The sequence below is a fragment of the Chaetodon trifascialis genome, chromosome 8 (genome assembly GCF_039877785.1).
Source record: "Chaetodon trifascialis isolate fChaTrf1 chromosome 8, fChaTrf1.hap1, whole genome shotgun sequence".
Lineage (NCBI taxonomy): Eukaryota > Metazoa > Chordata > Actinopteri > Chaetodontiformes > Chaetodontidae > Chaetodon > Chaetodon trifascialis.
Window position 1 is genome coordinate 17,565,580 of NC_092063.1, and position 26,307 is coordinate 17,591,886.

The 26,307-nt window shown below is 38.6% G+C and overlaps 1 protein-coding gene across 1 annotated transcript in view; it reads right to left on the minus strand.

The window, feature by feature from the left end:
- The window catches only part of casz1 (castor zinc finger 1), a 167,647-nt gene that overhangs the window by 133,338 nt on the left and 8,002 nt on the right, over positions 1-26,307 (minus strand). The window contains exon 3 of the mRNA XM_070967988.1: positions 1,962-2,045. The gene's annotated coding sequence lies outside the window, so the exon portion shown is untranslated. The remainder of the gene's footprint in view (positions 1-1,961; positions 2,046-26,307) is intronic.

A 26,307-nucleotide genomic window follows, 5' to 3' on the forward strand; every position in this document is an offset into this window, starting at 1 on the left:
AACAGCAGAGCAAGGCCTGTATTAGAGTCAGGTTAGCAAAGATAACACTATCATCCTGATCCCCATGGGTACCAAATGCCGGGCCTTGCTGGCAAATAAAGCTACAGTGTCTTGACTCCTTGGCACATTAGCTCTGATTACAATGACCTTCATTATATCAGCTACCCTTATTACAACACGTAGAAGGCGTCTCTCCCCTGGGCAAAGCACAGTGGGGGAAAGAGTAAGAGAAAGCAGTGAGATTCACGAGTAAGGCTTGGGCTGTGGAAAACAGTCCTAAGACCTGTGCTGTAAAGAGCAGTAGTTGGCACCTGTGAAGACACTCATTCACATATGCTGACGAGTCACTTCACTTGAACAGAGCTTTTGGACAATGTTTACAATGTTTGTTTGTTTTAGTAAAAACCTTTACAGTGTCCACTCAGCAGTAACAGCACTTGAAATATGAGCATTTGTTTGGATCTACTCTGAAATTTAGTGAGTTTTAAGAAATGCAGTTTATTCTTTTATTCTAATTAATTAAAAGTAATTAGTTGTAATAGTTGCTGTATAATTGTAGTAGACTCAAATACATTTTCAAAAATAAAAACTGATCATTGTCTTTACTGTTTCCTCAAAAGGGCCTATGCAGGATGGACCACAAATTTGTTGATTTAATACAATTTTTACCAATTTTACTGGAAAATAACATGCTTGCCTCAAGGATTTCACATACTATGCGCACAGATGAGCCCTGTTTAATATGTAACAATGTTGTTAACCTCAATTTCCTTCCCAGTCTGCCCCTCCACAGGCCACATTGTTAGCTTGAGCAAGCTCTTGGCAAACATTTCCACCGTGGTGGTGACTCTCATTCAGTCTGACCACCCTGCAAGCAGGGGGATTCTCTCCCACAGCCCTGCTCATCTCTCCTTCAGGCCCCTGCTGCGCATCTCACCCTCCCTCTCTGCTGGCAGGTGACTCAAAATAACAGACGTTGCCCTGAGAGAGCCGCTTCATTGCATTCACTTAGCGCTGCCAACACTCCCCAACACGGGATGAGCTGAACTGTAGGGGTTCTGAGGACCATCCCTTCAGCCAGCAGGAGGGCGCGATGTTTGTTTTTGTGCTGAGATACAGAGGGTGTGTGTGTGGGGGGGGATTGCAAATCAGCTTGTTTTGGATTAACAGCAAATCAAGAGATTTTAAGAATTACAAGATGTGCCTCAACATCAAGTTGAAAACAAGAACACCTGTAGGAGGCACAGGATAACAGCCAGAGAAAGACACACGGTATCACTCAGGCTCTTATTCACATATTTGTCAAAGTATAATTCCTGGGGAAGAAGACAGGATACAACAGTAATATAGCCAAGAGTGCACTTAAAAGAATCAGAGTTTAAGCCACGTTAATCCCCTATGACAGTATGTTAAAAAAGCAAATAAAACTGTAACTTAATTATAGATTTATAATGAGCCACTGCACCACTGCCAAAAACAAGTCCCATACCAAGGCAAACAGGCACCTGTCGAATGCTCTCTGCTCGTGGGTTTTCATAGCTTAATTAATCTAGGCCTTGGGGTATCATGACTCGTGCATGCTGCTTGTGTGCATGTTTGAGACAATTAAGTTGTTCCTCGAAACAGAGGTGTAACTTCAACATGGAGCAGAGACACAAATACGGCACATTACAAGCCGCATTTTATGTTTTGTGAGAGCAAAGTCAATGATCCAATAATTTGTTTCCACTGAAGGAAAGCGAAAATTAATGACAACGATATGAAAAGCTTTTTCATATAACTGAATTACAAATCATTTAGTTTAGATCTCTCACTGATGGCGAAACAATCCAGCCCCAATTTATACTTAAAATATATATATTTATATTTACCCATCACTTCCCTTAGCTATTGAGTACAAACTTTATTTTAATATTGGTATACCATGTGCAAAGAGACAGGATTATAAGTTTAAGGCTCACCTTCTTGTTGAACAACCTGTGCTGAAGCTCAGTCTGCTGGAGTTATCGCCTCTGGCCGATGCTCACTCTACTGCCATCTGATTTCTGTAGATAAACATAAAACAGCTGTTTGCCATCACATGCAGCTTCTTTGAAATGAGAGATTTAAAGCACTTGATCTTGTGAGGACAATTTTTCTCTGTTTAAAAGCAACCTCTTGGGTGCAAACAGATTGATGCAAAAAGGTTAAAGTCTGACTGGGGAGCACCGAGAATCCTGACACCGTTTTTCAGCCAGGTGTGACTGAGGGAGCACAAGAAGAAGAGAGGTTTGTTCTATGAAGGTCCAGCTAATGGACATCTCCCATAAATTCAACTGTTCCTGTTGATGAACTTAAAGACAAGCTGAAACAATGCAGACAGTGCTTTGGTGTTTTTAGTAGTAGTTTTTCAACTCTAAAAGTAGACAAGCACAGTGTTTGTATGTTTACTGTGAAACATAAATGAATGTGGTAATGATTTATTGATGTAAAATACAAAAGAAATAATTGGTGACCAAAATAAATTAGGACAAAAGTATGAAATTCTTATGACTGCTAATTACCAGTCTGAATGAGCCTGATAACTAAAGAGAAAAGGTATTAAATGCACTATTACTATTGCTAATTACATTTCCAATTATGTCACTAATGAGAACAGCTTAATTATCAGCACATTGGATAAATAAGAGTTTTGCTTTCTTTCGTTTGTGATAGAGGTGGTGATGTGGATACGACATCAAGGGCCAGTCCTCTGACCAAAAATACACGAGTTCCTGTAAACTCTGACGGTAGCACAGTCTCCTAAATTGTGGAAGAATAATGATAATGTCAATTATGTGCACAATTATCTATGGATTTGATCATGGCTCTTGCCCTGTGTGAAACTTAATCTGTTATCAAACAAAGTTACGGGGTAGTAGTTGGGCTTGCTACATACTGCCTTTATTATTCAGTGCTTGGTAGTTTATAATTAATGAAAATTAATTTTTCACAAACGAGCAACTGTATGAAACACTTCACTGCTTTATTAGAAAGTTTTTTTGTATTACCTTTTCAACAAAAATATCATGTTTATTTGACACTTCACTAACAGAACTAAGATCAAAGAGACAGAGATACTGTCAGGCAGAGAAAAACTGGAAATGTGGAAGCTTAATTTATTCCACTTCACAAAGTGGTGGGGCGCACCAACCCTCCAAAATTATGTGCCTGCAAGTAGTAGAAATTGAAACAAGCCAAGTTATGGGTCTCATTCAATTGAAAGGGCAACACGTTCCAGCTAACAAAAATATGAACTGATGAGCTTTTCATTGGAAAGGCAGGGATTTTTTACAACATATTGGGGATTGAGAGCAAGCTGGTGTGCTAGTACAGGTTAGAAAAGAGTTAAATATTTAATAAGTTGCAAAATGGAAAAAGCAGTATGAGAGTATGTTTGGCAGAGGCCGGCCACAAATCTGCAGTTGTTTCCTGCTTTGGACAATATATGATGTACTGATCTATCCTGTGCATCTGATTGATAACTGCTAGAGAAAGACTATAAACACTCTTTCTCACTGATCCTCAACCAGCCCACCTGCACCCTCGCCCACAAGGGAAACTGCACCCCGCATGGCTGTCAAAATATTGCTGTGTGACACTCTGAGTCTCAAAGTGCTGATGATATTTTGCTATCCCTTAAGGGCGTTGCTCTACCTTTAGGCGAGCGGAAGTGTTGCAGAGGACCGTGCCTGAGTGCCAAGTAAATGCACGATGGATTAGAATCATATCTTCCACATGGCTGCTTCCTAATCCTACCATCTGAGGTAAACACAGGACCAGGTGAGGCAACACGCCTGTCTGAGACACCTCTGGAACACAGAGGGATCTCCTCCTCAGCACGGGACTGCTACTCCCCACTATCATGGAACTTGTTCACAGTCAGTTCCATTAATATTTGGGACACAGTTGTTTTCTGGCCTATTGCTGATTCATAAAAACACAATACTAATTCTGTGTGTTCTTAAACAAGCTTTTTACATTGTTTTTTCTGTATAAACATTGTTGGGAAGATAATTGCAGGAAAAGAATCTCTGCTAGGAGGGGGGATTTTATGTTACCAGAAGGCACAACAAAGTTTGGAAATCTGTAATAAACAGAAGAGTTGGGTGGTTACTGTGATTACTGATAGCCACAAAGCCTCCACCCACTCTCAACTTAAAGATAGTCAACATTCAATATCCAGTGTTTGACTGTACAGTGCAGAAACACGGCAGCAAAAACAAAAAAACACAAAAAAAAACATTTATTTGAACAAAAAAGATGTTGACATTTATTCAAGCAATAAATTGGATAGTTTGACTTTTCTTGCTTTACACGCAATCTGTTCTCAGATCAGAACCTGAACATCTGGTTCAGCTCTTTGTGTTTTTCATGTGTTCAAAAAGTGAGCAATAAGGTGATACTTCTGTGTGTGTGTGTCAGTGCCAAGGAATGCTGCCAACTTTAGTTTCAAAGTCTCTCCCTCTCAACTCAGACAGAGGACAAGAAGAGGAGCAGAAAAAACAAACGAGAGAGAAACGTTCAATGCGTGTTTTAAGATTGGGCTGATATTTTTTAAAAATGTCTAGATCATTACACAAAAACAGGTTTTGATACGTTATGGCATGACTGTTTTTCAATACATTTTTTACACATGACTTCACAGGTTGAAAAAATGTACACACCCATGGAAAAGGCACTTGAGGTAAAAAACAAAAGCTTCAGGAAGATGGGTATTTCACAAGTAAATGGGGTATGTACTTTCTGGTATTTGCCTCAAACTGGTATTTTCCATTACTGTGATGATTCTTTCTGGGACAGGAAAGCACAAATGAGTAGGCAATGCTACAGTGCAAACATGACATCCAAACACTATGGAAATATTCCATAAAGAATCTAATTCAGCTCTAAACGTAAACAGACATCTTACTGAAATTAAATTTGTACACACCATTAACACTTACAAACAGTAAAAGTAAGTAAAGTGGAAGGAAACATAAAAAAAAAACAACACTTTTTTGTTTGCAAATCAGCAAAGTGAAGTGTTTTATATTTCCCTGTAAATTAAACTGTTGTTTTTACAATGAGAAATTTTTCCACAATGTAAAAAACAATGTTTTAAGGTACACTAAAGTACGCAGTAATACTATAAACACAATTTAGAGCCAAGCACTTGTGAAAGCCTTGTCAGAACATGTGAATGAGGGAAGGTTCTGAAAACTGCATATTTTGATTTTGGTGATAAAACAGCAATCACAGGAGCTGAAATGTGTTAACTATTCAGTGCCTGTGAATGTTGCACCCATGTGAAGAAACCTTTGCTTTAACGCAAAGCATTTACTAAGTGCTGAAAGTTTTCTATCATTAATTGTTGCAAATCAAACGTTATAAGCTTAAAGGGAGGAGGAGGAGGGAAGTGTTTGCCTTTGATACACAGCCTCGACAGTCAGGGTAGGGTGAAAAGTAATTGATGAAAACTGAGTTTGAATGTACAGAAGAAACAAATGAACAAACCTCAGGTTTTGAGAACAATACAAGACCGCTCACACCGTAAACGAGTGCATGACAAAAAGAGAAAATCTGAACCTGAATGGTGAGATTTTCTGAGGTTATGTTACCGACAGTTGCCTTTGGGCATGAGTATGAGATAAATATACTGTACAATATACACACCTTTGTCACGCAATGTGACTTGAACAAAAAGGCATCCAAGTTCGTCATTACACTATAAAAATGCAATGTGCAGCTGGCCCGCCTTATTTTTTATGTAGGATTTTTTTTTTCTGAGTCTGTTGCTGACAGAAAAATAGGTTTTACTCACCAAATAGTGATGTTGTATTGTTAGTATTAAGAATTACATTAATATTAATGTTCTGTGTGTATGTATGTGTGTATGTGTCTTTCAAGATCACTTGATCTAAATGGAATATAGCATGAGTTTTCAGGGTTATTACATTGTGGACATAGAAACATCCTGTGCCTATGCCACGCTTCTCACGTAATCACTCCAAATCTCATTCATGTTTTTATCAATGATTTCAAAGTCCTCCAACCACTGTTGGTTTTACTCTCTGAAATAAAATCCAGCTGCCTAGTTTCAGGGTGTGTGTGTGTGTGTGTGTGTGTGTGTGTGTGTGTGTGTGTGTGTGTGTGTGTGTGCCCGTCTGTGTGAGATGACAGAGGAGAAGAAGAATCCAGGCAAGCCTTTTCTCTCTATACTCTCAGGGCATTTAGTACAAATCAGGACAAATTGTTACTTGGTTAGATCTACATGTTAGTTTGTTTGAATCTCAGTGGGCAGACTGTGGTGCTGCCTGTTGATTTTTGGCTTCTCACGCCACTGTTTTCGAATTTTAACAGCAGCTTATCCTATTTTGCACAGCTCTGTCTGAAGCTCTAAAAAGTTTTTGCGAGACTTTCTTTCACATATGCAGTAGTATGTGGCAGTAACAGACTGGTAAAATCGGTTGAGCTTCTCTTTAATATGTAGCTGATTGAAGAGCAGTTGCAATCTCTCACCCACCACAATGCATTTCAGTGCTGCTAAAGTATACTGTCAGCATAAAAATATTTATGAGAAAGACACTATTTCTCATACGCCAATTTCATAATTTTTTTTGCAGCATCTGTTTTTATGTTTAGTATCTAAATGAGTAGTATTAGGATATTAGGACACAGCACTTTTCACATAGGTTACAAAACTTATTTGTGAAGAAGGAAAGCCTGAATCCATGTGGATTACAATGGATTTCAATACCGACATGTTATTAAGGTTAAAAAAAAGAAAAACACTCTGGCTATGCAGCCTACAATTTTTCTGATTCAAAGACTGCCATATAGTCACCCTGACATTCAGTTTTAAAGATGTTTTCATACCTTTTTTTCTTCTTTTCCCCATGAGAATCTATTGAAACTGATATGAACACAAGCTGACCACCAGCGCTTTCTCAGTGAGGATAAAAACTTCAAACATTTTAACAGCAACCTTTCAAGCTGACAGAGGGTGGTTATTTGATACTCCAAAGATAGATGCTGGGTGGAGTATCACTTTAATTGTATCTGCTTACCCAGCCAATTTTAAAATGCTGTTTTAAACTTGCGTTGTTGACTATATAACAGGGAGTGTCATTTTTATATTGTGCCTTGCACAGCATGGCTCCACCTGTTCCATGTTTCAGTTGCGGGTATCGCAGTGACTGCATCAGCCGGGACAACTACATTCACTTTACCAGGATCAGATTTGGCTGTTTGCCTTAATAAAAATCCTTATCATCAAAATCATGTGATAGCAGTCATTCCATTTGCCATCACAATGACTCCAGATGACATCCTTCTCAAATAGATCTCAATAGCTTCATATCCAAATGTAACGACAGTGTTCTCACATGTCTGAACAAACCAGACTCATGAGAAGTCTCTCCAGGGTTCATACTGCTCGAAATGAACAATCCAATTTCACCTTCAAACAGCACTGAAATATAAGTAGTCATAGCCATGTGTGTTTGCCTTGTTTGTCTGTTTGGCAAAAAACACTGGTATGATTAATAGTGATAAAGCCTATAGAAACAGTTTAGAAATTTCACCCTATCAACAGATTGGGTGTGCTTGAGTTGGTGTGACTTTTGAGTCCTACCGATCTAAAGAGATTGTGCGAGTCTAGAGTGAGTACCAAGTGGGGACATGTTGATTATGTATGCTAGGAGTGGTTCAGTCTTTTATTGGAAAATTTACACCCGTGCAGTGATTTATATAAATCAGTAGTGCCCACAAAGCAGTAAAACTCTAATTGTTTCTTCCATTTTGAAAGTCTAGCGTCCATTAAGGATGCAGTGAGTAATAAAAAGGACTTTTAATCAATCCTCTCTTGTTGATGAGTTGATGTGTGAATGGGCTATCCTACCTGACAGTGCTACCATATGTTGATTTCTTTTTCTAATAGCCAACAAAGAGATAGAGGGAGCTTAGTTCATTGTAGGTGAATGCCTTTACCATGTAACTTCATGAAAATACTGTGAAGAAAGAGGGCAATTTGTCCGAATAGTTTCTGGTCTTTGACCATTATTCTAATGTGACAAAACACTTGCTTAATGAGAACATTTGCCTCTTTTTGCTATAGTCCACTTCTTTGTTGCCATTCACTGAAAACTACTGTCTTCAAGGATTCTGATGTTCGACAGGATCCAAACCCTGACAAAGAACTGAAATGAATACAACCCTCTCATCGTCTCAATAGTAGTAACTCTGACAATATTATAAATTAGTTTCAAAGCAAGTGTAGTAGCATGTCACGTTGCTCTCTTTTGCCCACACTGCAGTCTCTGTCATGACCCTTTCATTGTCAGATTAGACTGGCCGACCCCTCCTCGACCGGCTGGCATGGCCACAGTAAATCCTGGAGACTGCTCATGCTAGAGACCTCGGGTAATTAATAAAATCCCCATTACATGCCTTGTGCCCGTTGTTTGCTATTTCAACACCCCATTTGTGCCACGATTACAGTCATTATCAGTCACCGCCATTAATTCTCTACCCGATGCCAGAACTGCATACTAATAAATTGGGCTCTAAAATTTTTTTTACCTTTCAAGGAGTTGGTGTTGGAGCAGCGCCAGGAAGTGCCACTCCAGATTAGGAGTCATCTGGTGACTCGGAAAGAGCCCTTTCAATTGAGGGCTGCTGCATCTTTGGAGATAGTTCAAATTTCCCCTTTGATTATTTTCCTTTCCCCTCCAAAATGAATCTCTATTAAGCTTAAATCCTGAATAAAATGAAATTAGCAGACTGCAAAACATTGCTTTCTTTTCTGACTCTATTCCCTTGTGCATGCATGCAAATTATAATGCTTATTTATGTAAATGAGGTGTCGTCTTTAATTAGTTTTGCTTGAGGGCATTAAAATACATGTATTCTTTCCCCAAAAATGATTTGTTTTGTTGCTCCGCTCAGTTTAAGTTCAAAATGAATGATTATGCCGACTAAAAAGGTTTATTAATTCTCTGTGTTTTTTTCTTCTTCCTCTTTTGGAGAATTATCTTCTCCACCCACTTCCTGGGAAGAGTGTATTCTCTGTGAAATCGAAAAGCCTCTTCAGGCAATACTCTGAGCACTACTCTGACAAGCACTTATAAAGGTCCCAGGTTGAAACCACATGGTAGAAATGGATTTCCACTTATCAAATCTGAAAGCAATTCTCGCTATACATATGTGTTTGGCTACATGTCTGTTTGTATAATGATACATTATTGAGCAGGAGATTAGCTTAACTGTTGTACTTTTACATTCATATATGTATCCTAATCCTAATGTGCTGTTTAACCACTGGATAGAACATTGTGCTCCAAGCATTTGTTGATTCTATTTGAATTGTGTTCATACATCACAGACATACGCATACACTAAGAATATAGCCCATCTTGAGAGGGTGAGCTGTGTTATTAATCAAATGTTAATACTGATGTAAATTCTGACAGCCTGTCGGCTACCTCAGCCCAGCTCAAAATTCAACTGAACATGACCCGTTAAATGACATTCTGGCTGATTTTTTTAATATTTGTTTAAAAGGATTTGCATTGTTACAGTAAATCTTCCACCATGCTCTGTTTTTATGCATTTACTGCTGATTTACAGTGCCTTGTTGAGTGGCTATCGAACAGAAAACTGCTTTATGTCATCATAGAAGGTGTTGGGTCAACTTCTGTTCGAAGCAGCGACTGATTGTGTCACGCAGTATTTCAAACCACTTCAGGCTGAAAGTGACCAACTGCGGCTCTGGTTATTGTTCAATATCATATCAGTATTCAGCATCCCTTCAGCTGCTCGGATGAGCTGAAGTGGCAAAGATGCCCCCCTCCACAGCCTCCAAGTATGATTTATGGAAAGGAAGCTAAAACCATTATAGCATTTTTATTATTATTGTTCTTTCAAGGCTAATGCAACAATAGATTTTTGCATGATTGATGTGTTACACTAAACATTAGAGGATTACATTAACTTTGCATAGAACAGCTAAATGACATGAGATTACTTATTGTTATTTTTCCTCCACATGATCATACTGTAAACATTGTACATATAGTATTTCTTGGCACATATTGATTACTATATACACACAGTACACACAGGCCAGGTAAACAATGCAGATGTAATACCAAATAGAGTTGCGGCCAACTCAAAGCAATCTCGGTATCGGGTCCCAATACTGACATAATTCACTTATCAGACATCAGACAGATGTCACCAGTCTAGATTCCAGAACTATCTACAGTTAACTTGTTTGAAGGATTTGTTGATAGTGTAGATATTTACTTATGTCAAATACTATATATCACTTTGAAAACCTAAGAAGGAGCCATCAATTCCTGCTTGTTTATAAATCTCCGAACTAGTACTTAATGCATTGCTGTGCACCTGATTTGATAGATAGAAATTTGCCCTCCTATATCCGTTTGTACCTGAAGTCTACTTAATGTACAGTTCAAATAACTTTGGAATACATAGCATTTAATTTAATGCATTTTTGCATATTTTTTTGTGGTGCTGTGGGGTTTACTACAACCTCAAGTAACCTTACACATAATACCAACAACCACAACAGAATCAGCATCAGTATCAGGATAGGCAGATATCCAAATTCAGATATCAGAATTGGATTGGCACTGAAAAAAAGGTTAATTGGTACATCTCTAATACCAGCGGGCTACTACGGCTTCAGTAGTCAGCTTTCCACACTGCTTTTTGGTGAAAACTATAAACTGTCTTTTCTTGTTCAAAAAGTTACTGAAAAAGTTACCGAATGACAGACAGTGCTTCAGAGATTACGTGACTCTGATAACCTCTCATCTGCTCCCTTCATTCTGCAAATTATTAAAACTCTGGGCTCTTGTGGAAAGGAATATGGCAGCAATATGCTGATACTTCAATCAGCTGGGAGGAAATTCCACATGTAATAAGGAAGAATCACTGCGCTCTATCCTACAGTCCCTACCATAAGCTTCAGCTGTCAGAGCATTCAGTGCAGCTATAAGTTCTCTTTCATGGTGTCTGTGAGAGAGAAACTCTTCAGACCACATCAAACCTTCACATGACTCCTTGCACATCAAGCACATGCACAGCAGGGTCCAAACCCTGACTCTTTCTTTCATGAGACAACTTCTCAATTTATCATTTAGTGTAAAGTTTTGTTTTTGTTTTCAGCCATAAAAAACAGGTACTCAACTTGAAAAGACACTTTGCCCAAAGTGTTTGCAAAGACCTTGCATTTGCCTCTACAAAGGCCTGTTTTTACAAATAACAACATTCATACAGCTTTTTAAAAATTCAAGCACTTTCAAATACCTGAACCAAAAATTTTCAGACTCTCAAAGCCTTAATCATTACATCTACATTGTTACTATGAACGCAATTGCGAATTGTGATTGTTTAATGTTGTTTAATGTAATTAAATTTGAATTCAAACATGTTCCGAAGCTTGAAAACAGACCTGCATTTTCCAAACTTTGCACACTTTGTATCAACCCTGAATAACCCTTCATGCTTCACCTGTCATGAAATCACAACATTAGAGGAGATATTGGTACTGTACAGACGTGCCCTGCTTTTCAGGAAGAACTGTCCTGTAGCAGTGCTAAAAGACCATAAAGTTTTTGATTCAGTCTTGAATCAAAGTCAAGCAGAGCCAAGACACATCCTCCATTAAAATGGTGACACACACTTTAACAGGCATCTGTGCTCATGTGTTTATCATGTCCAGGCCATACAGGCAATGATGGGCATCCAGCCAACTGATTCTTCCCTCAAAGTGCTAATTTGTGCCACTCTAGTGTGCACAGCGCTATAATTACCTGAAAACGTAAACTGGAAGCTATGCTTGACAAAGACAAGAAACTGTAATAAAATTGAGCTTTTGGTGTTCAGTTGTGGAGCGTCTTATAAGACATATTAATGGGATGTTTAAAGGATATGGCACTTTTCCATTTGTCTTGTGGAAAAATCTTGGGCAAAACACCTGGTGCACTAAGTGTCTGCAGTCTGAACACTGAAGAGCAGCTAGCAGTCATGGCGTTCTTTTATAAAGCACTGTCACATCTGAAACATTTTCTATTAACTATGCACTGCAGCTTTATACCAGACTTGTCATTTCTTGATTGCAATTATGTGGCAACTTAATAAATTAACAAAGTCAGATTTCAGAGCCTTTTACCTAGTAAATTACTTAAAACAATAAAAAAAAAAGCCGCCAGCGTAAAAACATATCATTCAAATCAGTGCGTTCTTCCTCCACCGCTGTGCCAGGCAGTAATGTTTAATCATGAAAAATGTGCTCTCTGTGGCTGAGGACTAGGCTTCAGCTGTCTTAAATACAGTTGGGTACAGAGTGGTTAGACCAATATGTTATCTATCTATCTCATCTTTTCGTGTACATTTTTGTAATTAAACCTACCAATGATATTTTGTACCAATGGTGCTAACAGTCTATTTAAATTCATTTGGCCAATTTCATACCTGAAATGTTTCACTATGAGGGGATCTTGTTCAGCAGATGGGTTAGGTTCCATTGCTCGCTTTACATGTTACCACCTTAAAAGCTTTATCAGTAACAAACTGGCAAACTGGAATTTCTTCATTGTCTCACCATTAGAAATGAAATAGATAATAACATATTTACTGGCTATGATCAGTGAAAAAGAAATACTTTGTATATAATACAAAAGTACATCAGTATATGTAGAAAGTATATCAGTGCACAGTCTTAAAAAAATGTACTCAGTTCACACCTACCACATGTTACTCAGCCATTCCTTCTAAGGAACTAGTTTCAGCACTTCACAAAAAGAACGCAATGCTATGCTTTCAATGTGTTCAGGGTGCAAAATTTACACCAACCACTGACCTGAATCTACAGTGGTGAATAAAATAAATGAGATCAGCTGCCATTGGCGGGTTACTGAAATAGGTCTACTTCACTTTAATCTCTCATCACTTGTTGACTGACCAGGCTTTGTCTTGCATCGTCTCTGCACACTCTTGGCAGCATGCAACGTATGACCATCACTATCATAACTCTTTGACGGACCCACGCTGTTCACCATTGCTACGGCTATCAAGTTTCAGTGTTTCCGCTGGTAACATTTATCCATGGTAAGTAGCATTTCATACAACTGTGCTGTGAAGAGTTCAGGAGGATACTGTACTAACACTGTATGAACAGGGACTTTTTTTTTCTCTTCTGTGACAGTGAACATAATACATACTCTTTCTGTAACTATTGTGCTTATCAAAGCACGTTACGCACCCAAGGAGAGGCTCACTTCCCACAACAAACCTGCTAGACTAGGACTACATCCCATACACAGGATAGGGAGAGGCGGGAGTTAGGCTGTGGGTGTGCTAACCTAACTTGTTAAAAAAAATAGCAACTATATTAATTCATAATTATTAAGCATTTACTCAGATCAGATCCTTTACATAAGTTAAAGTACTATTAAAATACTATTACAGGTAAAAGTCCTGCACTGAAAATGTTACTTAAGTATAGCTTTATTAAGTATAATCAGGAAAATGTACTTCAAGTATTCAAAGTAAAAAAATTACCCCCAACTGTTATACTATTATACATTAAATCATTAGATTATTATTACTCATGCATCAATGAGAAAGCAGAACTACTGTTGTGGTTGGTTGAGGTGGAGATTTTGCTAAGTCACAACTCATGATAAGACAAGACAAAGGAAAAGTTTGTTCAAGTTGATGAAACTGGCCCTGGAACTTGTCCTAGTTAAGACAATTTATATACAGGAAGACAAAATGTGTTCAAGAACTCAGAACAGGACAGACAGGTTGAACTGTTGTTTACTGTGGAGAGATCTAATTATTCTAATAAAAGTATTCAACTACAACAGACAGTACATTATGAATAGTGCTGTTCCTATGTGGGTGTGCATGGCAGAGAGAGAATGAAAATCAGTTTCTTGTTCTTGTTTTTACCCCTCGATTCCCTTAACAGTAACATGTAAGGGAGGGACACGGCAAGTATAACGTTAAAATATGAATGTAAAACATATTTTATTTCATTCTTCCTGGCCACCAGGGGCAGTGGTCTCAGCACTGGTTGACTTAAGAGAATAAAAAAAGTTGAGGAATGCTTGCGCAATTGTAAGAGGCAGCAGCCCTCAATGGAGGTGTGGCAACATTTATAAAGGTGCATAGTAAGATGAAGACAAAGGTAACAGCAGAACAAATGTGTCGTAAAGGACTACAAAGACTCTCAGTCAAAAACCACGAAATCAAAGTTAAATAGTTAAATAGAAGTTCTGTCTTTGATTTTGTAGGTGTTTCTTCACACCTCCAAGCGGCTTCATCAGAACTGACACTAGAATTCTCCAGGTACAGGCAGAAGTTTGGGCCCTCAGAGAACAAATAACCACATAATTACCGCGAAACATGTGTTTACAATATACTGAGAATACAAAAGGAGGGCAGTAAATTGATTATGCTGCAAGATTTGTTTGCGAAGTTTCTGTGGACATTTTGACATTTTAAAACTGTCACTGTCATTACATGGGGAGTGTCTGAAAATCTCAATTATTCCTTCAACAGTTTAAAGGTTCAGTGAGTACGACTTAGTGGCATCGAGTGGTGAAGCTGTAACCAATTGAACACTCTTTGCCTCACCCTCCTCTACAGTGGCCCATGAAAATGTGAATAGAGCCAGCGTTTGGTTTGTCCATTCTGGGCTTCAGTAGAAACATGGCAGTGCAACATGGCAGACTGTGGAAGAGAACACACTCCTTCTATAGATAAAAAGACTCAATCTGAAGTTACGAAAACACAACGACTCTTATTTCCAGGTGATTATACACCAATGAAAACATATTTCTGCCAATGGATCCCCCTAAATCTCACGCACTGGGCCTTTAACATTTTAACTAATTCAATTCTAGAAATTTTTTAAACCCTCTCTTCAGTCTGCATTTGTCATCATTTGACACATATCTAAAATGGGAAAGATAATCAAAGTGAAAAAACTTTTTTTATACTTAGTCTAGGTCTCACAAAAGCCTCAAGAATTCGAGAGAAAACAAAATGCCTGTCAGGGCGAGCATACAAGCGGCAAAGGGGGAATCTGGCATGGCCTAAGCAAAGTCATAAAAATATTTTCCCTTTTATTTAATGTTGTCCATAATTCATTGCCAGGAAAAGCTAATCAATAGCACCTTAATGAAAACTTGAGCCATATTTTATTTTGCCGCAGAGAAGTCCCGGATCAGCATTTGTTGCCTTGTTATGTGCTGGTTTTCACCCTTGGGCTGTTTGACAGATGTGCATCACATTTGCAGATACCTTAAATATTTGCTCTCTTCAACCACATTTGCCTTATCAAAACACCACAGAGTAGGAGGGAAATTTCTGATGATGACAGCGATGAAGATTCAAAAGAAGAAAAGTGATTCAAAACTCCTACATATCTCAATGTCTTATCCCAGCTATAACCTCAGCTGAATATGGTAACATACACTACATTGCCAAACTAAAGATGTGCATAAATATTGACTAACACATTTTTGATGGTTTCCACAAGTGTCATAAATATACTGTACTCCCCTGAGACTCTAGGTTCATATTAATGTCAGAGGAGGATTCAGAGGAGTCTGTTGAAAAGACATACATGTATACATTAAACATTGTATCTCTTTCAATGCAATGATAACCGTAACCAAGTGCATTAGAAGTCTCAGGAATTATTTTCCAGTTGTAAATATATAATGGAGTAAATGAACCCCAAAACTAACAACAAATCTAAACATTTTAACTACGATGCATAGAAGTACAATCATTCATGATTAAACTGACGATTACAAAAATAATATTACTGCAATACATATGTATTCCCAATAGCACGAAGATCCAGAAATTACTCTCTGCCAATACATCATATAGATATACAGACATATAGAATTTAATTCCAAAATTACAGGTATGTACAGTATGTTATATTATAATTGGAGGACTGATTTTAAGAACATCCACAAAATACTTTCCCCTTCAGCTGATCATAATCAAAAATATGTATGTGTGTGAGTGTGTGTTACATATGTATATGTACATGTTTTCTTTACATATTTACAGTTATCTGACATTTAGTGCTATACCAACTAGCTACTTTAGGTGCTGGCTCCCACCGTATAATCTATAATCTGTTTAATTATTTTTGGGACTGAAAATACATTTTCAAGTTCGAACACTGTACAACTGACCATAAATCTTCATCTACATAGATTTCCAATTTGCTAAAAATACTGTACATGCAGTGCATCCTCCATGAATGAACAAGAGTGCACAGTATCAAGGGTTATACTGTTTGAGGATACTTCATCACTTTTTTACACTTTGGACTGTTTACCCTTTGTTAAACATTCAATGACCAAAAGTATCACATGAAGTGTAATGTACTTGATACACTGAATAATGTATTTTTATTTTTTCTAACTTAACTGTCACATGTAATCAAATCACACTGGCATTTAAGCAAGAATGAGTGAAAAAACTGGTAACTGAGAGCTGCTTGCTGACTGACTGGGGAGATGCAATGCTAATTGTTTCCAGTGATCCTTGTCAATGTACAGTATGCTCTGCTTCCAGTCAACTATCTATGAACTCAGACTACAATTACAAGAGAAAAGGTCATTTTTCATGCTCTGAAAGGCATCCTAATGAACTGGTTGCCATCTATTTAACACAACTCTGCAGTCCACTAAAACAGACTTTGCATATCACAGCGCACTTGGCAGTGAACACGATGATTTTTTTTTTTTTTTTTTTGCCATTTGTGTCAGGGGCAATGACTGCAAACCTTAAGGAAACTTGTTTAATGCACACATTCAGAGTAAACAGTTATTCATCAAAAAAATAATAATGCCTCAAAGGTCAGGCCATAAAAAACAATATCTGCCCTCGTTCCATTGAACAGTACATTAGTTACTGTTAATGCCACACAGAGCGTTATGGTGGCAAGGGACTAGGTTAAGAAAAGCCTACATACTAGCAGGAAATCGAGAGTGTGGACTAGTTTATGACTAAAAAATGGAGAACTGATTCCACTGCCGAACAGCAAACTACTATTTTGAAAAGGAAGAAACGTAGACAAGACTCAAGTTTTCTTATCCATATGGAGTTGTATGAGCATATACAGAGCTGTCCAGTGACTACCCATCGTTTGCCTGTATTTGCATTGTCAGCCGGAGGTGAGAGGGTGGAGACCTGCCAAGTGTAAGGCTCTGGGCCAATGCCGTGACAGCTGACAACGCGGGCAGGCCATGTGTGCAGCGTTGCATTTCTAACAGCCAAGATCCCAGATCAAGTAAATCCTAATCAGAGAGTTAGCATGCCTCTAATGTGAAAATTCATATTTCTACTCTGAGTGTTTCATGTTCAAAAGGGAGCACATGTCATTTGGCATGCCTTCATAAAACACTAGGGCTTCCATCAGTCACTGATTATTGCAATGAGGAATTAAAATCCCTTAACACAAAGGAACCAGCACACATTGCTTTGGCTGTCAGATTTAACTAGTGAAAGTGACCTCGGCCTACACGTGCTGAAAAAGGAGCAATCATACTCAATTAGTTAGATAGAAATATTCTCTCAGACGTGCACTCATTGTTGATTACTAAAGATACGGATGAGCATATACAATTTTATCAAACCCCAAGCCCGTCCTTACATTCACCATATACGTATATCTACTAATGTAACATTTTTAATACCTGAGGTAACTGACAGTAATAACCACACTGTACTGCTCTGTTAAGCTACAGCTGAGCTGCAGAGGGGCTGTCTAGTTTGTCAGTGAAGACTGGCTGAGGGAGGCGGTGCTGAACTGTTAGTCTTCTCCCCCTTATGGCACGCTGTGTTTACGCCGATCCCTCAGGCCATTTGTTTGCAGCACTTCCTTGCCCCACAGCACCATGCATAATGCAGGAATGAAAATGTTAACAGTGGCAAATAAAATCGGCAAGGTGCCCCCACAAATCAGGGCAGTTTAGGAGCACATTTAATCATCCATGCATTGGGGACAACGCATAGCAATTAATTGTGGCATTTCAAAGAAGATCAGGACCCCATTTTTCTACGGCCCTTCAAGCTTCTTCTTCAGTTGCCCCATCAACTGCAGACCAATGGCAGCTGTCTCTAAGCATCGCTGTGAAACATCTCCACATTTTGGCCCAATTATGTTTATTATCTCTTTGCTCTGAAGTAGATGAGAACTCTTGTAGAGGGTTGCATAGCATTGCATCAACAGAGCCCACCCAGCAAAAGAAATAACAAAAAACAGGCATTGTTTGATGAGGGCCTCCCATGTATACACACAAGAAGTAATCCAGTCTAGGTCTTGCATTTCTCCAGTATGCTCCAAGACAAACAAGTTACAGCACCATATGGTGGTGTCAGGAAAATAAATAATTTAGAGAAATTCATGTGCGGTGCGCAGATGAGCAGCCGCAGAAATACCAACACAGGCGTCCTCATACTTAACCCTTCTAATAAGAACCCTCAGCAGGAGGGCCACAAAGAAACAACCGCAATATTGGGCCTTAACTGGATTGAGAACTACTTTGGAATTTCAAAGACTGGGACTGGCAACTGTCTCTGGACGTAAGGACAGGATTTCGTGCAGATACAATCTGCAGTGCCTTTCAGCACTTCCTGAACACAAGACAGCCTAATCTAATGAACTGGGGGGGCAGAATCTACTCAGGCTTTTAGCCCAGTGCCAGCGTGCCTCCTCTCACATCTGACTGCAGTCAAAAATCCACTTGTTATTTTTATTTCCACTGTATTTTCCCTGAGGTGTACTCAACGTGGCTTGAGTCATCATTGTTCAAGTCTTTAGAGTTGGAAAACAAACAAACACACACACACACACACACACACACACACACACACACACACACACACACACACACACACACACACACACACACACACACACACACACACACACACACACACACACACACACACACACACACACACACACATATACAAGCTGGTGGCAAGGTTATAGCCAGTCAGACACAGACTCTGTTCTGGTCAGGCACTTGTATTCTGCCAACCCCAGGGAAAACTCACAGAGGGCTCCAGAGAGAGAGAACAGAGATGTGCCATGTTGCTGACATGGCAGCCATCACGTCACACTAACCAGTTAGAGTGATGTGCACAGACAGCTCTGAGAGTTGTAGAATACTGTAGTGGCCTCTAACCAAAACCATGAGGGGTTTGTGGATTACATGAACCACGATTGCCTTCTTTATACCCAAATATGTAAAAAGGAGCATTACGAAACAAAGGCGGCAAGACAGAATACAATAATGAGCATCAAACAATTAAAACCACTTAAAGATCAGGATGTGTAGAAAGCCAGAAGGATGGCTTATTACCTCTAGGGTGATCTCTTCTGTTCATCAGATTCCATAACTACAATGCTGCAGTATAAATAAAGCATGTAAAGAAATATTAAGTAAGTAACAGTTTTGCACGTTGAAAAATAAACCCTTACACACAAACAAATCCTTCGATTGGTGACAAGGCACAGTTGTGCAGAGTTTTCTGTCCTTGTGCTCGCTGTGCATCACTGGCACACTGAGGACAAGCAGCAGCTTCTAACACATGTAAGGTAACAGGTGCCAGACAAGTCTGCAGAGAATGTGTGAATAACGTAAATGAGTGACAAAGTAAAGCAAATAATGAACAAACAGCCCCCACATTGAGAGCATTACTAGAGCAGATGCATATTGTAAAAGATATGCACAAGGCATATCTTTTACAATATGATAGCTCTTTCGTCTCCATGACTATGAGACTACTATAATAAAACCACTGAGGTAACTGCACAGTCAGCATTTTTCAGTACGACAGTGTTTTCATTCAATGTCTTTGTGTCTTGTAATTTTGCGCCCAGTCGTGATTTTATGTTCTCTCTTTTTCCTCTCTTTGAGGGTGCTGGCCGACATCATTTCCGCTCTTAGTTAATAAGGTATATGAAGTTGAACTTAATCGTAATTGAAGTGCAATAAATTAAGAAACCACTTTAAGTCACAAAATGATAGGCTGGTCAGGGAAAAAAGTTGACTTCTGAATTTAAAAGCTGGAATGTGGCTGATGAAGGAATTTGCGTATCGCCAGTGTAAAACATAAATCCTCTGGAGCACAGTCATGCTACTCCAAATGACCCTGATCTGATGCTAAATTCCCAGTCCTAACCAATGGAAAGGTGCACCACAAACCACAAGACTGTGTCACATCTCAAACTATTTTTAGACAGTTCAGCTTCTCTTTGTAGCTTGACTTTGTAATTAAAGAGATTTGAAATTTAACATGCAAAACTTCCTTGACAAATATGCTGCGTTACGGCCAGTGATATCACGAAATGTAGAACTATAAATAGGTATGAGAAGCTTTAAAACTTTTAAGTGCTGTTGCCATATATCGCTCTGCCTTTCAAGGACCACAGGTACAACAATATCTGCTGCTAACATTTTCACGACTTGTGAAACTGCAGGCTTTTAACATGATGCTTCTCTCTTTAATGTGCACATCAGGACAAAGCAAGTTAACAGAATAAGCAAAACAAAAAAAAGATGGCCTGAGTTGCTCCACATCCCTGATAAATCACTGCCACTTTTATAGCCTCTAATAAGTTGATGCAAAGCCATTTTTCTTCCGGCCCATCGTTCAAACATTTAAGGCATATTTACAAGGAACTTGTTAAAATATTTAATAATATTTAGTGGCAATTTCGGAGCAGGCTGTCATGGTGAAATTTATTGCCTTTAAGTGTTTAAAAAGGCGATGACATGAATAACAAACTGTCAAAATTTCCTAATTTGCATAGACAGGCTATAACTCCTGATACCTTGCATTAAAAAAAGAGGTTTTTAACAAAACGAGTCATAAAAGGAGCATTCAAAGTGAGTGATGGCAAAGACTCTTCCACAAAGTCGCACCACAGAGACAGCTTCCCCCCACTACAGATGCTTCCGAGATCAAGTCAGCCAATAAAAGGACATATATCCTGCTGCTTTGACTTATTTATCCTGTGTGGATGAGCTCAAGATGGAACATCTCCTATAGGCAAGCTTAATTAATTGTGATAAAAGGGCTAATTCAGAGGCTGCACAAGAAAAGTGAGCCAAACAATAATATTCCCCACAAATCATCTCTGCCCGTCAAATATTTCCTCCATAACTTTCTAATTCAAAGTCCTTCGGACGTGAGGCTTTTGTTAAGGAACCTCATGGAGCCAAACAACCTCCCACGCATCTCTGCCACTCTGTCCGCACTCCCAACTAAAATCATCAGATCAAACTGCAGCTGTGTGACATTAAACTCTCTTGTCCTTTGTTTGACTCAACAAGATGGTGGCCATGTTTGATGCTGCTTCGTCCACCAAATTCAATAGTTTTCATGGTAGGACTCAGTGACCTGGGTCTGCCCTGGCTGTCCTCGTCAGAAAAGGGCCCCCGTTGACACTGATTGCAAGGCTATGAGTAGTCTCTCCCCTGTGCCCTCTCAGTGCAACTCTAATTAATAGCCAATTCATCTTCTCTGATCTGAGCCAGCACATGGAGTAATATATCGTTAGTTTGGCAAGCGAGCTATTAAAGTGTAATAACCAAGTACCAGCACTCGATTTGGAAGAGTAGCACATACTTAACCATGAAGTGGAAACAATTAATTTATTGGAGGATCTCCTGTAACCAATCATTTACTAGCACTCACACTGTGATGCAAAAGCCATCTCCTGTTGTGTGTGACACAAGTCAATGACATATTTTGGGCTCCACGCCTGAAACCTCTTGCACTATGACCAGTTATGTAAGCCTCATCTAAGCACCACTGTCACACTCTCTGCCCGCATAAAAAAACATTCACATGGCCATCTACAAGGTAGGAAGTTCATTACAAAAAGGACCCTGCTCATTTACAGGTTACCTTATCGCATTTGCTAAGTATTTTCAAGGTGAAACACATCGGTCTAACACACTGATGATACTTGCCTTGGACAAGTTTTATTTGAAAGAGCAATACTGCTGAGATGAATTAGAACTTATCTCCAAAACGATAACTTGGTATGAATAAAATGTTCCCACTTCATTTGAAAGTTGATCTAGAATAATCTTTGGACTTTGTACTAATAATCAATTTGTACAGAAAACATGACAAAAAATATATGTAAATATATATATATATATATATATATATATATATATATATGAAAAATATGTAAAAATCAAAACATTTCTCTTCCAGATCAGTGAAAAATGCAAAAACACAACCTGGAGGGTAAAATACAGCAGCACAGCATCATGACATTCAACCCAACTTGGTTAACTTGTGCTGAATGCTGACAGAGCATGAATACACGTGACAAAAGGAAGCAGCTTTTACATGCAGCAAATCAATTCAACACAATCCAATGAATGGCATAACTGGCTGTGTGTTTAAGCCAGAGGGAAGGAGATGAACAAATTAAGCAACGTCAAGAAGCTGGTTGACATTAATGTCGAATCAAAGCTCCCACTTAAACAGTAAAATGTTTGCGGCTTTCTTGTTTCTCAGTAAAGTTAACATGTGCCATCAATGCCAAATCGTAATTTATTAATTAAAAATTCTGCTGCTCAGCTTTAAAAAATGCCAACCAGACTTGTATCCCGTACTAAATCCTCCACTATGGTGATACCATTACTACAACTATGAGGAATAAAGATGACAAATCAAAAGTAAAGACACCATAGGAAAGCACTCAACAGTTGCTTTAAGACATCTCTACAAACTGATGGCAAGACCACTAAACCAATTCACAAATTTAGATATAGATATAATGTGCTTTTACAAATTCTTTTTTCTATCTGCACGTCATTAAACAGCTCTAAACTCTCTCTGTGCTCGGAAAGGATCATCGAGGTGATTGACTGCTCCACATTTCACAGACATGAGAGTCTGATCAGGGGCACTATTTGCCCTCTAACGGCAGAAGTTCTTGTGATATTCTTCTGGCAGCTCGGATGACGTCTCCAATGTTGACTTTATCTCCAAATTCAATCTCTCTGTGCTCCAGATTTTTCTAACAGAGTTTTCTGTAGCCTTAACTGTTAATTTATTTTTCAAACATAACACTTGAGGGAAGGAAGCCACGTACAGTCATGCCACGAGATAAGGACACTACTGCATAAGGAAAGCCAGTATACACTGACAAAACATACACAATGATTTATAATACACTTCTAATCATGGTCCAAAAGCATAGTCAACACCATCAACAACAACTTCATTGCTTCCAAACAAAGAAACTAGGAAAATTGAAAAATAATATTCTACATAGTATGATTCACTCCACCAAATACAACTAATTTTATTTGTCTTATCTCAGACAATTAAGGCACACAGTTACTTAGAAAAACAACCCACTGTGTCTGCTCCCTGAATCATGCACCTTAGAACAATAAAGCCTTCCCTCAAACTTTGATAATTGCAGGAAATAAATGAAAATACATAAGACTCACTCCTGTGCTTTTGGCCTGCCTCGAAAGCAAAACCTTTAAAACCCATTATTCTTTTTGCAAGAACTAATGACGTTTTTTGTCTCTTCAGCTTAACACACTAATTGACAGTTTTTTTGGAGGATAGCCCAGATGGAAAAATAAGTACCCCCTTAAAGACCCAACTCCCTTGCTCATTCCCCTAGCTTTAAGTCCCTTATTAATTAAACTTTCACCAAGTCAGGAATTTTTATTAAAAAGATAAAGTCTGCTGTACCGTAAAACAGAACTAGCCTATTGTCTCTGAAGCTAAAATTTTATTTCTATAAATAAAAGACTTTTTAATACCATCATTTGCAGCAGAGGGACTGGGACCAAAGGATCCACACAGTACAGTAATTAGAAGGAGATTTTCATCCCAACTACTCTAAAATTGGTCAGCTTTAACCAATACCCTTTGCTCCAACTGAATAAATACTCTAAGACTGTTCATTTTAGCGTCACAGGATATTATTTCCTGTATGACAACAGAGGCAGCATCATCATGCTCAGGATAGACTGAAGTGTAAATATGTGTTTTGCATTGCCATGTGTCTAGCCATACATCTCAGACATCTTGGCACACTGTTGTGCAGAGGGGAAATAAAGCTCCAGCCAAATATTGACTGCAGTTTTATGATCAGTCACCCACTTGATCAATCAAATCCCTCTTGTGTCATTATCTTTGCAACAATATTTGTCATTCAACATCATAAGACAGGGATTTTGTGGCTCTACTTAGGATGCCGTCTCCTTTCTGTTTTAGCAGAAAAAAAAAATCTATTTTGTGCTTATGATTAAAAAATGACATGACATGCATGTTTATTAAAATACTGATTTGGAGAATACCATATGGACTTTTGGAAATGCACAATTTCATGATTGAAACCACTGGACAGTGAAAAGGCAGTTTGAAGGAATTCGTGATTATGTTCCATCATTAACAAAAGCATGGTCAAACTCCAAGGGTAATCTCACAAAATCAGAATGTAAAATGTGGTTTCATGAATGCACTCCTTTGGTTATTGTGAAACATGTCCCACAATGTCTAACAGAAAAATCTGAAATTATCTTTTTTCTTCTGTTTTATCAAATGCTTCAGTGACTAGCATCAAATAATGGAAGGCAGAGCTGCTTTGGCGCTTTATAGTCCTCTAAACGTATTCAATTGCTTTCAAACAAAAATCTGAAGTGAAAACAGGGACTGCCTCAGGGGATCACTGTAAAAGATCTCAAGGGACTTTCTCTGGATGTGGATATCTGTAGAGAAGGTGAAGGAGGTTAACATTACATCTACTGATGTTCAAGCTGCAGTGTGCAGGTCAAAAGCATTGTTATTTCAGTCTGTTATGATGCTGAGATGAAGGCAACATTTAAACAGAGGACAGATACATGCAGCATTAAGGTGCGTTAAGGTGCCAGAAAAGTAATGTATCTTCCAAGGAGGATCATTACGCCACTTCCACAGTCACTGCTGTACAGCCAGCAAATCACAGCCAATTAAGAACCCTTTAAACTTACAAGTCAAGCATCACTTGTTGTGCTGTCCATAATAGGGTTTTATGGATATGAAGCAGTTCTGATGGCTGTATTGGTCTTGTGATGAATGTTAAAACTTTACAGGAAATGTGGCCTGCATAAGAATGGTGCTGAAAACTAAACACATCATTTGGTGTGTTCAGTTTCAGAGACACAAAGACAGAGGATAAAAGGGCCTTTGGGACCTGCATGTTCATGATCCAATTCTATCATTTCATGAGAATCACACTTTCTACTTATTCTGAGAGATAAACAATTCAGGCCTGTTTCCCAAATTTTTTCTGTCAGTTTTCTGTTTTCTGCTAACGAGATGTCACTAATATGTACTGGAATGCTGTGTGAATAGACAATTTGATGGGCCACGAAGAACTTAATGATGTATACCAAATGTGGGGGGACAGCTTCTAAGCGCAGATTTTTGTAGACAAACATAGCTGTTGACAACATTTTCCACCCAGTTTGCCATTTCTGTCAGGCTGAAAATCTAAAATTAAGAACAAAATGTTTCCAAGGTACCACAACTGTTAACAAATCATGTCTTATTAGCATTTTGCCTCAATTGGTCAAATTGTAAGGACACATTATGAAAAAAAATGCCGCTTACCAAGAGGGAAATTATAATTAAAAGAAAAACAAAATTCCTGCATGCATGCATCTGAAGAAAACAAGTCTGACTGTGTACCTGCGTTCCTTTTAACTAATTAAAAAAAACATAAATCAAACAATGAAGTTACCATTTACATAAATGCAGCTTCCTATTGTGATGTGAATTTTGTTGTATTGTTCCTCTCCGCACATAGCAGCTTATTTGAGCTTAATTTGTGCCAGAGTGTCTTCCTGTGAGCAGACCCCAGTCATCTTTAAACGGCTCCATTTAAAATGCAATTTGATTATCTGCCAAATTGCTACCAAGTCTTTCCCTCTGCAGCTTGGGGATGGGGGGTAAAAATTTTAATTAGCATTTGTGCATAAAAGAGAGGTCTTTGTTGCATTTTGAACACGGCATCCCAGAATGACCACCACTTTCAAAGAGTCATCACCCAAATGATTTCAAACTAATAGATCCAAAGGGAGAGGAGCAGTGCTGGCACAGAGGGGTGGGGGAATCACAGAGGTCTTCAGTGGCACTGAAAAAAAACCCACAGGACCTGGCATGTTTAAATAATCCAAAACTTTTCTTTAATCATAGTTT